The sequence below is a fragment of the Myotis nattereri genome (genome assembly GCF_964212035.1).
Source record: "Myotis nattereri genome assembly, chromosome: 8".
Lineage (NCBI taxonomy): Eukaryota > Metazoa > Chordata > Mammalia > Chiroptera > Vespertilionidae > Myotis > Myotis nattereri.
Genome location: NC_138083.1, coordinates 55,685,089 through 55,702,934, shown reverse-complemented (window position 1 = coordinate 55,702,934; position 17,846 = coordinate 55,685,089).

Here is a 17,846-nt window from a genome sequence, read left to right as displayed (position 1 = left end):
TATTACCCTCCTTCCCTCTCTCTTCCCATTACATAAAATTTGGAAAAAGCTCCTGAAGGTAAAGTTAACTTTGATTTAATAGGAAAACAATCAAATCAGAGAGCCTTTGATTACTGACCATGGCCAAACCACACTGAAGAAAGAGTGATGTTCGGAAAGATTATATGCTTTTAGTATGTATGTTTTAGTACAAGAGTATCCTATTCATTTTGTATTGCTGCTATAACATTGTTATGAACGTAGTGGCTTAAAATAGTAGACACTGCTGACCTTATAGCCCTGGAGGTCAGAGTCTGATGTGAATCTCCCTGGGCTAAAATCAAGGTATTGTCAGGGCTCTGTTCCTTTATGGATGCTCTTGGGGAGAAGACATTTCCTTGCCTTTTCTGGTTTCTAGAGGCAGCCCATGTTCCTTGGCCTCCTTCCATCAATACCAGCGTCGGATGATTGAATCTCACATTGCATTACTGACATTGCCTCTTCTACTTTTCCACCCCGAAGGCATTAGGCCCACTGGATAATCCAGGTATCTCTTTATTTCAATTTTAGTTGACAAGTAACCTTAATTCCTGCAATTTTTATTCTCTTTTGCCATAACATTCATAACACATAACATATTCATAACATAACATAATGTAATATATTCATAGTTTCCAGGGATTAGGACATGGCCATCTTTTGGGGGGAGGGGGCATTATTCTGCCCACCACAGGGATAGATGGGAATTTGGGCCTGTATTACTAAATATTCTATAGGTAGAGAAAATACTCTCAGCAGTAGATTTAGAGAACTGATATGATTTCATTGAGAGGTTCATTAAACCCACCAAGATTAGTAGAAGTAGCATGTAGGCAGTTCCTGGTTGATGAATGTGGGATGGTCTCAAAGGAAATAATTTGCTTAAAATTTTGAATGTTCTAGAGCAGTGGTCGGCAAACTGTGGCTCACGAGCCACATGCGGCTCTTTGGCCCCTTGAGTGTGGCTCTTCCACAAAATACTGACTTCTGCGCATGCCGGAAGCTGGTCCATCCTTGCTGCTTGACACAGTTGCTGCAGGGAAGAAACATCTGCACAACATGTTTCAAGGGACCTGGCGTATATGGCATACTGTTCTTAATATGTTTGCTCCCTTTCTTGGCTCTATGTGTTTTAACCAAGGTCACCTCTCCGAGAAAGTTTGTTTCCCCAGGTAGGAGTTTTTCCCTGAAGTTAGGGAGGGAATAAAACCGCTTAACTAAGTGCCAGGTGGGTAGTTAATCACTTTAACTACGAACAATCACGCTTAAGCTACATAATCTTTACTCCCTGGAATGGAGATAAGAAATGCCCTAACCTTTGGAATAGAAATTGACAGGATTAAAATCAACTGGTATAAATACAGATGTAACAAGACAATAAAACACAGAACCTGGCTGGAGATCCTGGCTAGAGAACCTGGCTAGGCTGCTGATCAACTGAATGCTGTCTCCGTTTCATTTCTTCTTCGCTGACTCCGTCCACACCTTTGGGAACCCCTGGACCTGCTGGGGTTGGACCCCAACATGCGCATGGGCCACGAAGTTTCAATTGCACTGTACATGCTTGCCCACGTGTTATTTTATGGAAGAGCCACACTCAAGGGGCCAAAGAGCTGCATGTGGCTCCCGAGCCGCAGTTTGCTGACCACTGGTCTAGAGGAAAGTATGAATGATACCCTGGTTTATAAATGCGCTGGTATGTTACATACTATTTCTTATTCATCTTCATATTCTATATTGATGATCTTGCCATTACTGTGGCTCAGTTATCTATATGTTTGGAAGATTCCTGATTCTACATCCTAAGGTTCTTATTCCCAACTTCCTTCGGGCATATTTGAATAGATATGCAGGCATCTCAAACCTAGTATGTCTTAGTGTTAAATAGACTATTTCTAGTATACTTGTATTAATCCTATTACCCAGTTTTTTAAAGTAGAAACTTAAGTCATATTTGAATACTTTTTATCACATCTAATTATTTGCTAGATTCTGCTATTGCTTCTTTGGAAATATCTCTTTAGTCTTCATCTCCACTCCCATCAGCTCTGCCTGGATAATTTCAGAAGTGTTCTACCTGGTCTCACTGTGACAACCCCTTCCCACTTCCATCTGGCCTCTGTATTAACTCAATAATTATTGTCCTTTAAAAAGAAGTCTGGCTTTACGGTTTCTGGTCTGCTATGTAAGGAGATCAGGTGACACCCCTCTTCTCACAACAAGAAAAAAGCTGAACACACTGAAAATCAACAAGTCTTATTTGATCAGAGAAGTGAGGCCACAGGAGCCAGTGCTGCAGAAACTGGACACAGGCAGTTCCAGAGAACCCAGGAGCTAACTAACACCAAGCTGGAACCAGTGCCAGGGGAGGAAACCCTCAACTAATTGACTAAATGCTGGCGGCTCAGTGTGGACAAACTTGAGAGTGAAAAACTCCGCGCCCCCCCCCCCCCCCCGAATTTTACCACTAAGAGGCCTACCAGGTTCTTACGGTGAAGATCGGAGGCACATCCCCTATGCTTCTGGCCTGAGGAGAAAAAAGCAGCCATTCTGACACACCCAGAGCATTTTGTGCACCTGAACAAGGCCTGCCCTGAAGGAAAACTATTCTGCCAGAGCCTAAGTCCAGCCCACTTTAGGCTTCTGTTTGGGGAAGGCCAATGCCGAATTCAGCCTCCCCACCAGCCTTCCTGTCTCATCTAAGGGGGAGAATACTGAGAAGCACTTGGGAAGGTGACAGCGCAGGGACAGATTCCCTGAAAGGCTGAAACTAATCATAGGACCATAGAAGGCTGTCTGCAATGCCCCTTCTCTACATTTTACCGCCTCCCTGCTTGAGAGAGCCCATCCTCCCAGAGATGCTGAGAAACATCCATGTGTGAGAAACACATCGATTGGTTGCTTCCCACACTTGCCCTGACTGGGGCTGGGGATCGAGCCTGCAACCAAGGTACATGCTCTTGACCAGAATCAGTCCGCTGGCTGACACTCCAACCACTGAGCCAAACTGGCGAGAGTGAGCAGGTCTTTTTCCTTCCTTCCTTCCTTCCTTCCTTCCTTCCTTCCTTCCTTCCTTCCTTCCTTCCTTTTTCTTCTTCTTCTTCTTCTTCTTCTTCTTCTTCTTCTTCTTCTTCTTCTTCTTCTTCTTCTTTCTCTCTCTCTCTCTCTCTCTCTCTCTCTCTCTCTCTCTCTCTCTCTCTCTCTCTTTCCGAGGATATTTTCCCATTGATCATTTAGAGAGAGCTACATGAGCCCCAACCAGGGCCGGGCCAGGCCCAGGGAGGAGCCTGCAACCAAGGTCGTGCCCTTGATGGGAATCGAACCTGGGATCCTTTGGCCTGCAGGCTTATGCTCTGTCCACTGAGCCAAACTGCCTAGCAGTGGTTGGCAAACTGCGGCTCGCGAGCCACATGCGGTTCTTTGGTCCCTTGAGTGTGGCTCTTCCTAAGCCTTAGGAGTACCTTCATTAAGTTAATAACAATGTACCTACCTATATAGTTTAAGTTTAAAAAATGTGGCTCTCAAAAGAAATTTCAATCGTTGTACTGTTGATATTTGGCTCTGTTGACTAATGAGTTTGCCAACCACTGGTCTAGGGCAAGCAGGCATTTCTTACAGAAAGCTAAATGAAGGCACACCAGAGCCCAGGACTGTTCTGCTGCTCCACTGGGGAAGGGAGGTGGTATTCTCTGCCCCCTTGCCCCTTCCTCACATGGAATGCTGCTTGCACAAGGGAAACCAAGCTTCTTTAACAAGAAGTGTGCATTATCAGAGACTGTGTCAAACCTGGTCTCAAATGAGGAAACTGTTCATTAAAGAGAAACTTCTCCCCCCCACCCCCCTTTCTCTTTTTGAAAGATGTTCTATGCAGGAGTGTGAAGTAACTGTGTAATGAACATCAGGGCAATGAGTAAGTATGACATCATTATGTTTAATGATAGCAACATAAACACTTATTTAGCACCTACTATGTGCCATGCACAGGCAATTTATAGACATCATCCACGTTTCATTTCACCTATGAGGAGGGGGAGACTCAGAGAACTTAAACAAATTGCTTATAGTCTTCAGTTAGTAGCTGTGCTAGGGTCCAAAATTGGCCTTTTTTTCATCTTCTCTTCCTCCCTCCCTCCCTTCTTTTTTTAAGACAGGTAAAGGCCATGATCTCAACATCACATATCTGCCTTTGATGAGAGCTCTGATGTGTGTCCGGAAGACAGCTGATGCGAGGAGTAACAGTATATGAGAACTTCAAGTTGAATAACCTACCTCACCTTTCTGCTCCTTGATCCCCCTTCTACCCCCAAAAGGATTTCCTGTATGAAAGTAAGTTCCCCAAACTGGGATCTTCATTGAGTGCGCCAACCTCTCTCTTCCACAAGGGGTCAGTAAAATCCTCTTAGTGAATTAAAGACCTGTTACTACCATAACCACTCTGGGCTTAGTATTGGGACAAAGGAGGATCATTCTATTATTGAACAGACCTATCTGACCTTCACATGCTCTTTCTCCTCACGCTGCTTTATTCAAGCTGAATTCATCTGGCATCTGCATTCCATCCTCACATTACCATGTGGAATGAAACAAATGGAATGAGCACAAAATCTAATTCATTCTTTACTTTTAACTTAAAATGATATTTTAGTTACAGATTGCTGTACATAAAATATGGTTACAAATTAATTTTTAATTTTCTAGATCTTGCAATTATATCTGAATAAGCATATTTTTTATTAAGAAACTCCCTAAGTATCCAATCCCCTCCCTCTCCGCCCCCTTGACAGGAGGGAAGTTCCATTTTGACTAAGCGTTAATGAGAACCTAATCTTTGGCTCACATTTACATGTCTGATGATTGGAAGAATTTCCACAAGCCAGCGTCTGACTTCATGGATTTCAAATCTTTTTTCTCCTTCACAACCATGTCCTTCAGGTGCCAGGTGCCCTTGGACACAAGCATATTGCAATTTACCCTTTGGCCATGCTTCTTTCCATCACGGCACCCGGCAGAGAGAGGACAGTGATCCCAGAAGCCATTTCTATACCAGGATGGCTTAGCAATACCTTAAGCAGACACAGAAGGAACTGTAAGCCACACTAGTGTGTCCAACTAAACCCCAAATAAATGTATCCTTCATGTATCCTCATGTGCCTCATCTCACAAATGCAGGGCCACCGGACAAAGGGAAGCAAAAGAAGAGTGGGAGTGGAAACAGGAGGTGGTCTTAACCAATTAACTATAAAATATCTTGTTTTTGCCTATTTTACAAACAGTGAAAGTATGAACATAGTCCTGAGCCCTTCCCAGCCTTGGAAGGGGCCTGTCTAGTGAAGGGGGAGGTGTGGGCCCAGCTGAAGCTTCTTTATCTTTAGGGTAAATCCCCCTGCATAGATCTCCAGAGAACTAACTCACCACAGCCTTACCGACAGCTCAAAGCACACAGCAAAGTAACAACCATAGCCCGCTGCCAGAAAGGACCTAGTCCCCATCTAGTGACAGTACCTCTCCAATGATAGGCAGGCAAATCAGGATTTCTTTCTTTTTTGTTAATCCTCACCTGAGGACATTTACTCCATTGATTCCTAGAGAGAGTGGAAGGGAGGGAGGAGGAGGTGGAGAGAGAGGAGAGAGAGGAGAGAGAGAGAGAGAGAGAGAGAGAGAGAGAGAGAGAGAGAGAGGAGAGAGAAACATTGATGTGAGAGAGACACATAGATTGGTTTCCTACTGCACACACCCTCGCCCCCTTCCATCCCCCCCTCCCTTTGGGGGGTTGGGGGGCCTGGGATCAAACCTGCAACCCAGGTACATGTCTTTGACAGGGAATCAAACCCTGGACCCTTGGATCTGAGGGCCAACACTCTAACCTCTGAGCAAAGCCGGCCAGGGCCATAGGATTTCTTGATGTCCCCTAATGCAGTCTCTACTTTGAAAAAACTGCTGTTATTTTTTATTTTTGGCCACAGGTCATTGTATCAGTAAGAAAGACCAGGGGTCATCCACAGCACGGCAGAGTGAGTGTTCAACTGAGGCTTAAGAATATACAGCCATCTTGGGTCCATTCTCGACTTTTCCCAGGACTCAGTGGTGATGAACCACTTCTCCCGTGGCCTAAAACCTTCTCCACCCAGCACACATCTCACATTCTGACCCTGGGCCGCAGAGCCTTCCGCCAAGGCCCGGACCTCTCCTCTAGCTAAACTACAAGTTTTAACAAACAATTCCCACAACAAATATTTGTGAAGTACCCGTTCTGGGCTAGCCTTCAGTGAAATCTTAGCAGATTGCTTACAAAGCATTTTATGTGAGTCCATCTCTGTTTGGTCGGATTATAAACAAATTGGTGACAGGGACCAGGATCTCTTGCTGGCCTATCACCGTCCGAGGCCTGTCAGCACTGAACAAATACTTATTTGATTGATGCAGTTCTGTCTCCTCTCTGAGGACCAAACTCTTGGCAGCTTCCTCCTCAGTGGACTGGAGACGAACTGGGGTGGAGAAGGTAGAGTTTGATCTTGGAGAAATCCTCGTAGAGTTCCCCCAACCTTGCTAATGGGCTCTTGGATACGTTGCAGCTCATCTTTGAAGCAACTTTGAAGCCAACCTGGTCAGAAACTTTGATTTTTAACAAGATGGTAGTCCACATCTAGTTACTGCTGTGCCCACCCCCCCCTCAAATGTCTTAGTTGGTGAGGTAGCGAGGTTTGGGGGCACTTGGAGCCAGAGCAAACTCAGTGTTCCCTCCTGCAAGCAGTCATGCCAGGTGCTGGGCCCTCCCACCGTCGCATGCCTTGCTTCTGTCCTGGGGGCAGCATAACAAGTGGGAAGAGCGGACTCCAGTCTCCCCCACCCCCACCACCTGGCTTCAGTGTGGCTCTCCTTTATAGACCATGGGGGCCTTTGGCCAAGTCCCCTTCCCTCCCCTTTGCCCCCCCCCCATATCAGTAAGAAAGAGCCCCGCTTTCCCCCCTGACGCGGGGACAATGACAGGCTGGGGGGCTGGAGGGGTGACATGCGAGGTCTGGGCACCTGTGGGGGTTCAGGTGATGAGTTTGTTCTCTGTTGCTGTAGTTCCTCTTCTCTGTCTCCCCAGGCCTGTCCCTGGAGATGTCCCCCCCCTGACACCTCCCCCCCGCCCCCCCGCAACCTCCCCCCTTCCCCCCGGCCCCAGAGCTATTGAACTATCTTCTCTTACCCCAGGGATGGGGCTTGCGTGGGGTCCAGCAGCAGGTTGGCTGTGTTCAGGAAGGAGCTGTTTTCTAGGAAGGAGCCGGTGCAGCAGTGGTCCTGCCAGGAGACCTGGGGGTGCCGAGGCCTCCAGGAAGTCCTCTCCCCTCGGGCGCAGGGCTGGGCGTCTGACCATGAGCAGCCTTCAGGAGTAGTGACTTACCTGATTTTTATGAAACTTGAAAGAATCTTGTGTTCTGCTAACTTAAGATCTGAGCTTATGAGGCTCTGCCATTTGCTGGGCTCTTCTCTCTGCCTTAAGCCAATGAGACTGCCTTTATCTGGGGCTAGTCAGGTAACCTCTCTGTGTCTCAGCTTCCTCACCTGTAAAATGGGCATAATCATGATACCTGCCTGACAGAAGGCAACTCTACCCTCCTATTACCAGACCCGAAGCTTGGTGTCAGTAACCTAGCTGTTGATGAGGAAGAGGGGAAAAGGAGTTCCCCGTTGGTTAAAACACTACAAACCCACACACCTGGGTGACGCCTTTTTAAAAGAAACACGGCCTTGTGGTGTCAGCCCGCTGTCTGTCTCCCCAAACCAGCTTCTAGGATTAGGTTGGGTTCTGCGTGAGGACAAGACACCAGGTAAAGTGAACAGTCCCATCGAAAAAATGCTGACTCGCTTCACTCGCCCTTCTCCCTCCATCTTCTAATAACGTTATTGCCGGGGAAAAGGCCAAGGAGGGAAAACCCCGATGGCGGCCTGAGAATTCTTGATCTGAAGGGGCTTTTGAGGTCATTGGCGGCCCCTTTCTTCCGACACAAGAGGGAATTCAGCCTCAGGGAGGCACTTTCCTGACGGGATGGCGTTTCTGCCTTAACCAAACTCCTTGTCCAAAGTCAGAGATGATCCCCACACTTCATCAAGCTACCTTGAACTTCATAAGCTACTTGATGGGACAAGGGCCCACACTTGCTCTGTTTTTGCTGACTTCTTCCTGAAAAACTGGCCCCACGTGTTTTACTTGGATCCTTTAAAAATGTGTGGGACCCCATTATTCTTGAATGATACATGGGCATCTGTTCTGATGACAGCAAAATAAGAGCAGACTTGGCTAAATGAAGTGCTGGGGTTTCACCGTGAAGTCTCGAGATACCTCTTCCAAAATCCTGCTGCCAGAACCTATCATCACAAATCAGGAGTCTTAACCTGGGGTGGGAAAAAGTCCTGAAAAATTTGTAAGCAGCAGGCAAGACAGCTTTGTTCAGAAGAGTGGCGAAAAAGTGTTTTTCTTCCTAATTTGTGAATTATATAGGAAAGCGAGAAAGGCAGAGAGAAGACGAAGTTTTAATATTAATTTCATTTTTATTAGCCCAAGAAATAATGCTTTAATTCAAAATATGTGCTTGCCATTGTTTTCACTGAATGAATGAAAACAATTATAAACCTGAGTATGTATCTTAGGTCTTTCCAGAATTCTTTCTGATTATCAGAAACAGGAAAATGTCCTAATTTCCCATGAAATGCCAGTATCAGCAAAACATATTAGTACCATGCAGTGCCACTCTCTTATGCATTTCCTGGGCCTCTCACTGAAATATTACTGTAGTAAGACATACTTGCCTCTGGTGCCAAGTAGGGGCTGCCTGGATATTCCGTGATGATGATAAACAGCCTTCTAAGTGCGTGTACTGAGTTTAAGAAACATAACACCGCAGCACGTAAAATCACATGCCAGATCTCACACAGCTGCCAAATCACATCTGCCCCTATCTCTCTGGATGATTCTTCCCCAAAACACAGGCCTGGCGCTGTGCCCTGAACGCCAGCCAACTGGACATTAGCAGACCAGGGTAGAGAAGGAAATCCAGCTCTGCGCCCCTATAAATCTCAGCCAAAGCCAATCTGGATTGTCCTGCTGTTTGTGGGCAGCGGAGGAAGGTGCCGTTGGGTGTAAGTAGAATTTGCAGATAAACTGGTCTTATTTTAGACAACAAGAGGGGACAAAAATCCCAATTCTCTGCTTTTGAACACAGTGATGAAAGGGGTAACAAGTAACAATGATTACATTAGAAGTCTTTTGAATGCAACCAGTTTACTTTCTGGATGAGGTGCTGATGAGAGATAAAGTGGGCAAAACATGGGTACTCATGTAGAGTTGGAAAAGCAGAGGCTCAGGCCCAGCTGGCATGGCTCGTGGTTGAGTCTTGACCTACAAACCAGAAGGTCACTGTTAGATTCCCAGTCAGGGCATGTGCCCAGGTTGCAGGCTCTATTCCCATTGTGGGGTGTGCAGGAGGCAGCCAATTAATGATTCTCTCTCATCATCAATGTTTTGATCTCTCTCTCTCCCTCTCCCTTCCTCTCAGAAACCAATAAATATATATATATATATTTAAAAGCAGAGGCTCAGGAGTTCTCAGACTGGGAAATGAATTCCCTCGTGATTGAGAGTTAGCTGTAGTACTGATTTCTTTGGTGATTACCCTGGAGTTAGCTTCTACTGTATAAAAGGCACAAGCCAGCTGTAGAGATTAAATTCTTACCCAGGGTTTGCATTGATATTGAAGTTCCTCAGGTCAAATAATCCTTGAGTAAGAAACTGTGTATGTAAAAATCAGATACTATATATACACATGCAGGTAAATGGCCCAAACATAGCCCAGCAGACACACAGCAAGTAGCTAATAGGAGTTACATTTGGGAGAACAGGTGGGGCTGGTGGAGAAAAGGAGTGGGAGGACGTGCTTTAAAAATATTTTTCGTTTAAATTTTAAAATGAGAATATATTCATGTAAAAAACATTAAATAAAATAATTATGAAAGGCAAGTGCGGTTGACCCTTGAACAATGCAAGGGTTAGGGGTGTTGACTTCCCAGTGCAGTCGAAAATCTGCATATAACTTTGACTCCCCCGAACTAACTGCTAATAGCCTACTGTTGACTGAAAGCCTACTGTTATGGATAACTTAAACAGTCTATTGCCCAGCCTGTGTGGCTCAGCTGTTGAGCATCAACCCAGGAACCAAGAGGTCACTGGTTTGATTTGGGATCAGGGCACTTGCCCAGGCTGTGAATCAAGGCCAGCTGCCGCTAGCACCAGGCCTGGGGCCATTTAGCATGATGTTTGGAACACACTGAGACTCGCTGCTGCTTGTTTGAGAAATTTTAGGCAAGTTTGAAGCCTGAGCCAAGATAGGCCATTCAGATGAAAAAGCCACTGGAAACAGCTTCAGTGGGCCCACAAGTTGGGTAAGGCAACTGATAGGTAATGTTTCTCTTTCATTAATGTTTCTATCTCTCTATCACTCTCCCTTCCTCTCTCTTAAAAAAAAAAATTTAAAAAAAAATTAAAACAAACAAAAAACTCCAGTCTATTAACACATATTTGGTAATGTTACATGCATTATATATACTGAATTCTTACAATAAAGTAAGCTAGAGACAAAAAATATGAATAAAATCATAAGGAAGAGAAATACATTTACAATATTTATTTTTAAAAACCGACAAGTTCAAACCCATTTTGTTCAAGGGTCAACTGTATCTAGAGGGCAGGGATGGCTTCTGTGGCCCCATGTCCCTAACACATCAATATATTTGTGCTGACCTCACCTGAAATTGTATTTGTCTAGGTGGGATAATTTTATTTGCTAAGAAATAAATCATTTGCAGTATCATTTGTACTCTAACATTTATGCAATTCTTATATTATGATAACACTTTAAAATTACTTCCTATTTCAGTACTCTTGAAAGAAAGGTGTAGGCTTCCCTTTTTTTTATAGGTAGAGAACTGTGGCAAAAAAAGATGAAAAATATCACTTCCAGGTCTTATAACAGCAATGAGTAAAGGGTAGAAATTGTTTACGATTTTGGTTTTTTCATGACGTATTCCTTTTCCTAAAGTCTTTAGTGATCTGACTAATGAATGATTGTTGCAAAGCCAGACTGGACCTGGGTATGTCTTTAATTTCTTAACTGTTCCATAGTCCAAAGTGAAATCTCTTCACTAGCTGGGACTGGGCCAGATGAGTGGAGAAGTGGGTCTTCCCTTCTTCCAGGGCCTTCCTGAGAGGTTCCGTGATCTTTTCTGGGCTCCGTACTGGATGCTGACTTGGGGGCTAGCATGGAGCACCACCTCCAGGGTGGGGTGTGGGGCAGAGGCCAGTGTTTGTTGCCCCTCATGGATGACAGAGGATGACAATATGCAGAACTGACTTCCACTACGCAGACTGCTAGAGATAACTTGTTGAATTTTGGAAGGGGCAAATTGATGTGTCTCATTTTTGACAATGTGGACATGACTTCTCTATCCTACCCAGCTTGGACCTGGAATTTGTATTTTAAGAGAGGCCTTATAAAGTTGGAGAAAATTGAGTTGATACGTTTGCCCTCTCAACTAAGCAGTCTATATTTTCTTTTGGTTATAAATTGGGATTTGAAATAATATAATAGTAATTACAAATGGCAGAGGAGGTTATGCCAGTCAAATGAAGAAGATACATTTTCTTCTTTTCCTTCTTCTTTTCTTGTTTTGTTTTGTTGCCCCATTGGAGAAGGAGAGAGAATCTCAGTGGAGAGGGGTTTTGACAGGTACAGTACAACTTATCAGGCTTTCAAGTAACTAGCTGAGGTTAGCCTTAGTTCAGATATGTCAGAGCTGTCAGAGGCCGGCCCTGAAATCTGTAAGACATTACAGACTGAGAACCCAGCGAGGACGGCTGAAGGTCCCGATGGGAATTCCAACACACACAAGAGTCTGGAGTGTCTCCATGCTTGGCCTGACCCTTGATAATACTTGGAGTTTGCTTTTTTTGTGTTGTTGCAGGATTACTGAGTTCTCTGGGTTTTTGTTCTTTTGGCTCCTGAAATTGGTCCACTGCACTTCTGGGACCATTCATCAACATGTAGGGAGAGGCAAGGGATCACCTCAGCAGGATCCAGTCCGGGGAGCTCGAGTATTGGAGATTAGCAAGCAGAGCCCACACAATCCTCCACGTTAGCAAGGGAGGGGTTGGATGCGTGAAAGCAGAGGTAAAGCTTTCAGACGCCTTGCGTTGTTAGTACCGGTGTCAGAGATGTCAGTTGAAGCCAACAAAATGAACTTCCTGAGATGGGGCGTCTTTCTCTATCCTGCTTACCTCAGCATGAGAGAGAGAATTAAATACCCAAAGACGCAGAAAAAAATAGTTTAGTAGAAAGAAATGGGATTTAGAATTGGAACTTTGTGCCAAATGACCTCTGACCTTCAGTCATCCACTTAACCTCTGTGACCCTCAGTCTTCCTATAGATAAAATGGGGATGAGGATGATGATGGTTAATCCATAAGGTTGCTGGAGGATCCTGTAGAGACACTGTAGTCTGTGATGTGACATTCCAGGGTTAGTTATTAGTTGGGGTTTCAGGGTGGTCTACAAATTAGCACAGACTCTGCAGAATACATAAGGGATTGCACCAATGGGTTACCCTGAGTACCGTAACCAAAGTGAGATGACAGAAAAAAACACAGACAACAACAGAAGACGGCAGAAGAAATCCAAATTCCTAATTGAAGGAGTGTCTCACAGGGGACATATGCTGGCCGCCCCCTCTTCACCTCCTGCGTTGAATAGGGTCTTTCATGGTGTAGAAGCCTGGAAAATAGTTGTCTAACAAATCAAGAAATGCCTACCTGTCGAATCCAGCCTTGTGTGGGGGTGAGGAGGGAGATTTGGGTTTCCCTGGAATAAGGCTGAATGAAGAATTTTTATCTTAAAAATCCTATGGTGTGACATGATGGGTTTATTTTCTGCCTGTTTAATCTTGGCTTTCTCCGAGTTGTTCCATTTCTAACACCACAGTTCAGTCCTCTCTTAGGGAGAGAGAGTCTGCATTGCATGAGGCCATGTTTTAATTTTATTTTTGTAACTAAAATCTAATAATCTCTCTCTGTGTGTCTCTGTCTCTCTCTGATTGTTGTTCTTTTATTCATGTTTACCCGAAAGTCAAATTGAAGACTCCAAAGTGCTGCCTCCAGGCTGATCCCTGAGAACTTGCTGCTGGTTTTGCAGGGAACACAGCAGAGGTCAGGAGATAGGAAGGGCAAAGCGAAAGGAATTTACACAGACCTACTCTTGTTTTATTTTCCATGAAGTTTCACTGTAGCTCGTATTATGAATATAGGCAGTTACACAAGACTCCATGAAGTGAGAATGTAGGTCGGCCTGCTTGTTTATGCCTTGGAAGCCATACATTTTTCAGTTTAAGATAAAAATTTTCCCTTTTTGGGAATGAATGTTCTGTTTCAATAATACCTACAGGCTACAGAGGACATAAACTATACATGAAATAAAAAATATTTGCACCCTGCCTGGGTGGCTCAATTCATTGGAGTGTCATCCTGTACACCAAAAAGTTGCAGGTTCAATTCCCGGTCAGGGCACATACCCAGGCTGTGGGTTTGATCCCCAGTCTGGGTGCATATGCGAGGCAACCGATTGAGGTTTCTCTCCCATATTGATGTTTCTCCCTCTCTCTCTCCTTTCCTCTCTTTCTAGAATCAATAAAATATATCCTCAGGTGAGGATAATATATATTTGCTTTACTTTTAACTGTGTTCAGTGATTGCTTTGGCAGCACATATACTAACATTAAATTTGCTCATTCTTCTATTTGTCCCTAATCCAAAAATGCAAACTTGGTCTCCTTTGCATCATGGAAACCCCAGCTTCTTTCTCTTGATTGGAATCCCAGCATCCTTCCCAGTCCTGGCTCAACTTCTTCCCCATTGAAGCCACCTTGGACCAAACCAACTTATGGAGCTCTTGGTACAACACCTAGGACATAATAAACACTCAAAGCCGCTACTCTCTCAGTGAGTATTGCAAAGGATTCACAGCTTATCCATGTCCCATTCGCTGATAGGTGAATCACTTTCATCAATGTTCTTTGTTATTTGCTTTACCTGTAGAAGGGCTCATTCAGTTGGTAAGTGGTAAGTCCCCGACTTAAAAAATAAATCTCTTCATATAATTCTAATGTATAGTCAGAGTTACTAAGCACTGATAGTTTTTAATTCTCATGTGGTTGTTTTCATTTCCAATTGTGATTGTCTTCCCTCTTCCAGTCACTGTAAAATTCCCAAGAGGCAGGGATTGACAATGTTTATGCTTGCTTGTGTCATTTCCAGTGTCCTACATCTGGTGGCCACTTAGTGAGCTGAATGAATGAGTGTTTTGTGGACTGATCTACATCTCTAGGGAGAAAAATCACTATAAATGAAATGGTTAAGTCAGAAACAGGCCACTCCATTGATTACAGTAACACTTATAAAGCACTTCCTCTGTGCCAGACACTTACATGCACTTTGCATTTAATTCTCACCATGATCCTCTGTGGTAGTTACTTTATTGTCCCCACCTGACAGATTATGAAACTTGAGGCTCAAGGAACCGAGGTCTGTGCTCAAAGGGAAACCAGGGTTTTAATCTCAATTGATGTGTCACTATACTACAAGTGCTTGGAAGGATCCAGCAGATACCACACTACCTGCCATATAGGAGGAGATCAATAAACATTAGCTGAAGGAAGGAATGAATAAAAATTACAATACTCCAGACCTGGACATACTGAATTTTCATAGAGAAGAGGAAAATCTGAAAAAAATAATCTAGGCTGAGTTGTGTGAAGCATGGCTTCTCCCATCTGGCAACCGTCAAAATGTTCTCTGTATCTATGGATCTATTTTTGTTCATTTACTTTGTTTTTCTAGATTCAATTGTTGATAGATGTGTATTTGTTGACAGTTTATTATTCATCTTTTTTATCTTTTTATTTTCTTCTTAAAGAAGACCCTTTAACATTTCATGCAATACTGGTTTGGTGATGATGAACTCCTTTAGATTTTTATTGTCTGGGAAACTCCTTATATGTCCTTTGATTCTAAACGATAGCTTTGCTGGAGGGTAATCTTGGTTATAGGTCCTTGCTTTTCATCATTTTGAATATATCTTGCTAATCCCTTCTGGCCTCCAAAGTTTCTGTTGAGAAATCAGCTGACAGTTTTATGGAAGTTCCCTTGTAGGTAATGAACTGCTTTTCTCTTGCTGCTTTTAAGGTTCTCTCTTTGTCTTTAACCTTTTGCATTTTAATTATGATGTGTCTTGATATAGGCCTTTTTGGGTTCATCTTATTTGGGACTCTCTGTGTTTCCTGGACTTATATGTCTATTTTCTTCACCAGCTTAGAGAAGTTGTCTGTTTTTTCCAAATAGATTTTCAATTTTTTGCTCTCTCTCTTCTCCTTCTGACACCACTATGATGCAAATGTTGGTATACTCGAAGTTATCCCAGAGGCTCCTTAAACTATCCTCATTTTTTGGATTCTTTATTATTATTATTATTATTATTATTATTATTATATTTTTTTTGCTATTCTGATTGGATATTTCCTGCTTTCTTATCTTCCAAATCTCTGATTTGATCCTTTGCTTCATCTTCTTCACTATTAATTCCATGTAATGTGTTCTTCATTTCAGTTAATCTACCCTTCATTTCTGACTAGTCCTTTTTCTATGTTTTCGAGTTGCATTTTTACATTTCCTATCTCTTTGTTAGGATTCTAAATGATAGCTTTGCTGGAAGGTAATCTTGAAGTTCTCAGGAAGTTCATTTACTCTTCCCCAAGTTCACTGAGCATATTTATAGCCAGTGTTTGACCTCTGAATCTTGTAGATTGCTTGTCTCCATTTTGTTTAGTTCCTTTTCTGGAGTTTTGTTCTGTTCTTTCATTTGAGACATGTTTCTTTGTCTCCTCATTTTTGCAACCTCCCTGTGTTTGCTTCTAAGTATTAGGTAGAGGTACTATGTCTTCTGGGCTTGGTAGAATGACTTATATAGTAGGTGTCCTGTAGGATCCAGTGGCATAGCCTTTCCTTTCATCTGAGATGTACACTCCAGGTGTGTCCCCCACACTTTGTGTACTGTGTACAGCCTCTTGTTGTAGTTGAGCCTTGATTGCTGTTGTCATATCAGTGGGAGGGATTTACTCCCAGGCTAATTGGCTGCAAGGATTGGCTGCAACCACCATGGAGGATCAGCTGTGTAGGTGCCCACTCCACAGAGCAGGACTTACTTCAGCGGGGCTCTTGTGCCTGCTGAGCCAGGCCCTTGAGCATGCCACTTGGGGAAATCATTGGGTGGTGCTTCCATGTGGTCTGAAGCTACCCACTAGGTGCACTGGCTTTAGGGCTTCCTCGGAGAAGCAGGCCAAGGTCCTGCCCAAGGCCACCTGGCATGAACTACAAAGTGATCTGCAGATGACTACTACTTGTTCAGAGCTTGGAAGTTCCCAGGAGAGACCAAGATGTGAACCAAGGCCAGCTTCCACTAGTGCCAGGCCTGGGGCCACTTAGCATGAAGTTTTGGGCACACTGAGACTTGTTGCTTGTTTGAGAAATTTTAGGCAAGTTTGAAGCATTAGCCAAGACAGGTCGTTCGTATGAAAAAGCCACTGGAAACAGATTCAGTGGGCCTACAAGTTGGGTAAGGCAGGATCTCAGGGAATCATCAGGGCAAGGTGAACAGTGTGAACCAGGTTGATGGAGACTCAGATATGGCACCTGTGTGCTAGCTCTGTTAGAGCAGGGCTCATCAAAGGAACAGTGGTCTTTGCCAGCACTTCTGTCTGGGAGAAAGATGCCTCTTCAGCTCTTGCCCTGGGACCAAACAATTCAGTTCCTCCCTGCATGCCCCTGGTGCCTTTTGAGCTGTTGCCCCAGCGCTGAAGCTCAAAGTGAGTGAGTCCGCATAAGTCTGTGTGCTGGCCCTTTAAGAGGAATGCCTGGGACTCCAGCAGCCTTCCATCTCAATCAGCCAACAATCACTGCTACTTTTTACAGCCAGAAGTTATAGGGACTTATCTTACTGGCACTGGAACCTTGGGCTGGGGGCCTGGGACCCCTCATTCCTCAGGGGTGAACCTACCCAGGGGAGAGTTCCCTCCCACTTTTTATCCACCACACATGGGTATGGATCAACTCATTCTGCATCTCTGCACTTCCCACTAGTCTTGATGTGCCTTCTTCTTTATATCCTTAATTGTAGGGCTTCTGTTCAGCTACATTTCAGGTGTTTATGAATGATGGGTGTTCTATAGTTCAGTTGTAATTTTGATGTGGTCATGGGAGGATGCGAGTACCACATTTACCTACTCCGCCATCTTGACCAGAAGCCCGCTTCTCTCTGTATTTAATGCATGACTATTATGATGGTTCAGAACCTGGATCTTTGCTCTGCAGAATGAATCCCAGCATCCAGTTTCCCAGGAATTCCTGTAGGTTTGGTGACTGCATGGGGTTCCAGCTATTCTGTCACATCACCCTCAAAAGCACATGCCTGCTCATTGCCTCTCATGTGCTAGTTTTAGGTTTGGAAAATACACACATTGAGTGGATGTATGTAAGATTAGCACTGATAAAAACTAGAATCCTTGCCTCAGTATTTATTAGCTTTGTCACTTCATTTCCTTTTTCTCTCTCACTTTGCGTAAAATCCCTTCTTTATAGAAAATCACAGGTAATATTAACTCACAAGTAATATAATGTTGTTGTGGGGGTGTAGACTTATGGCAAAGTGTTGGGAAACCACTTTGCAAATATAAAAGTCCATGTAAATGTT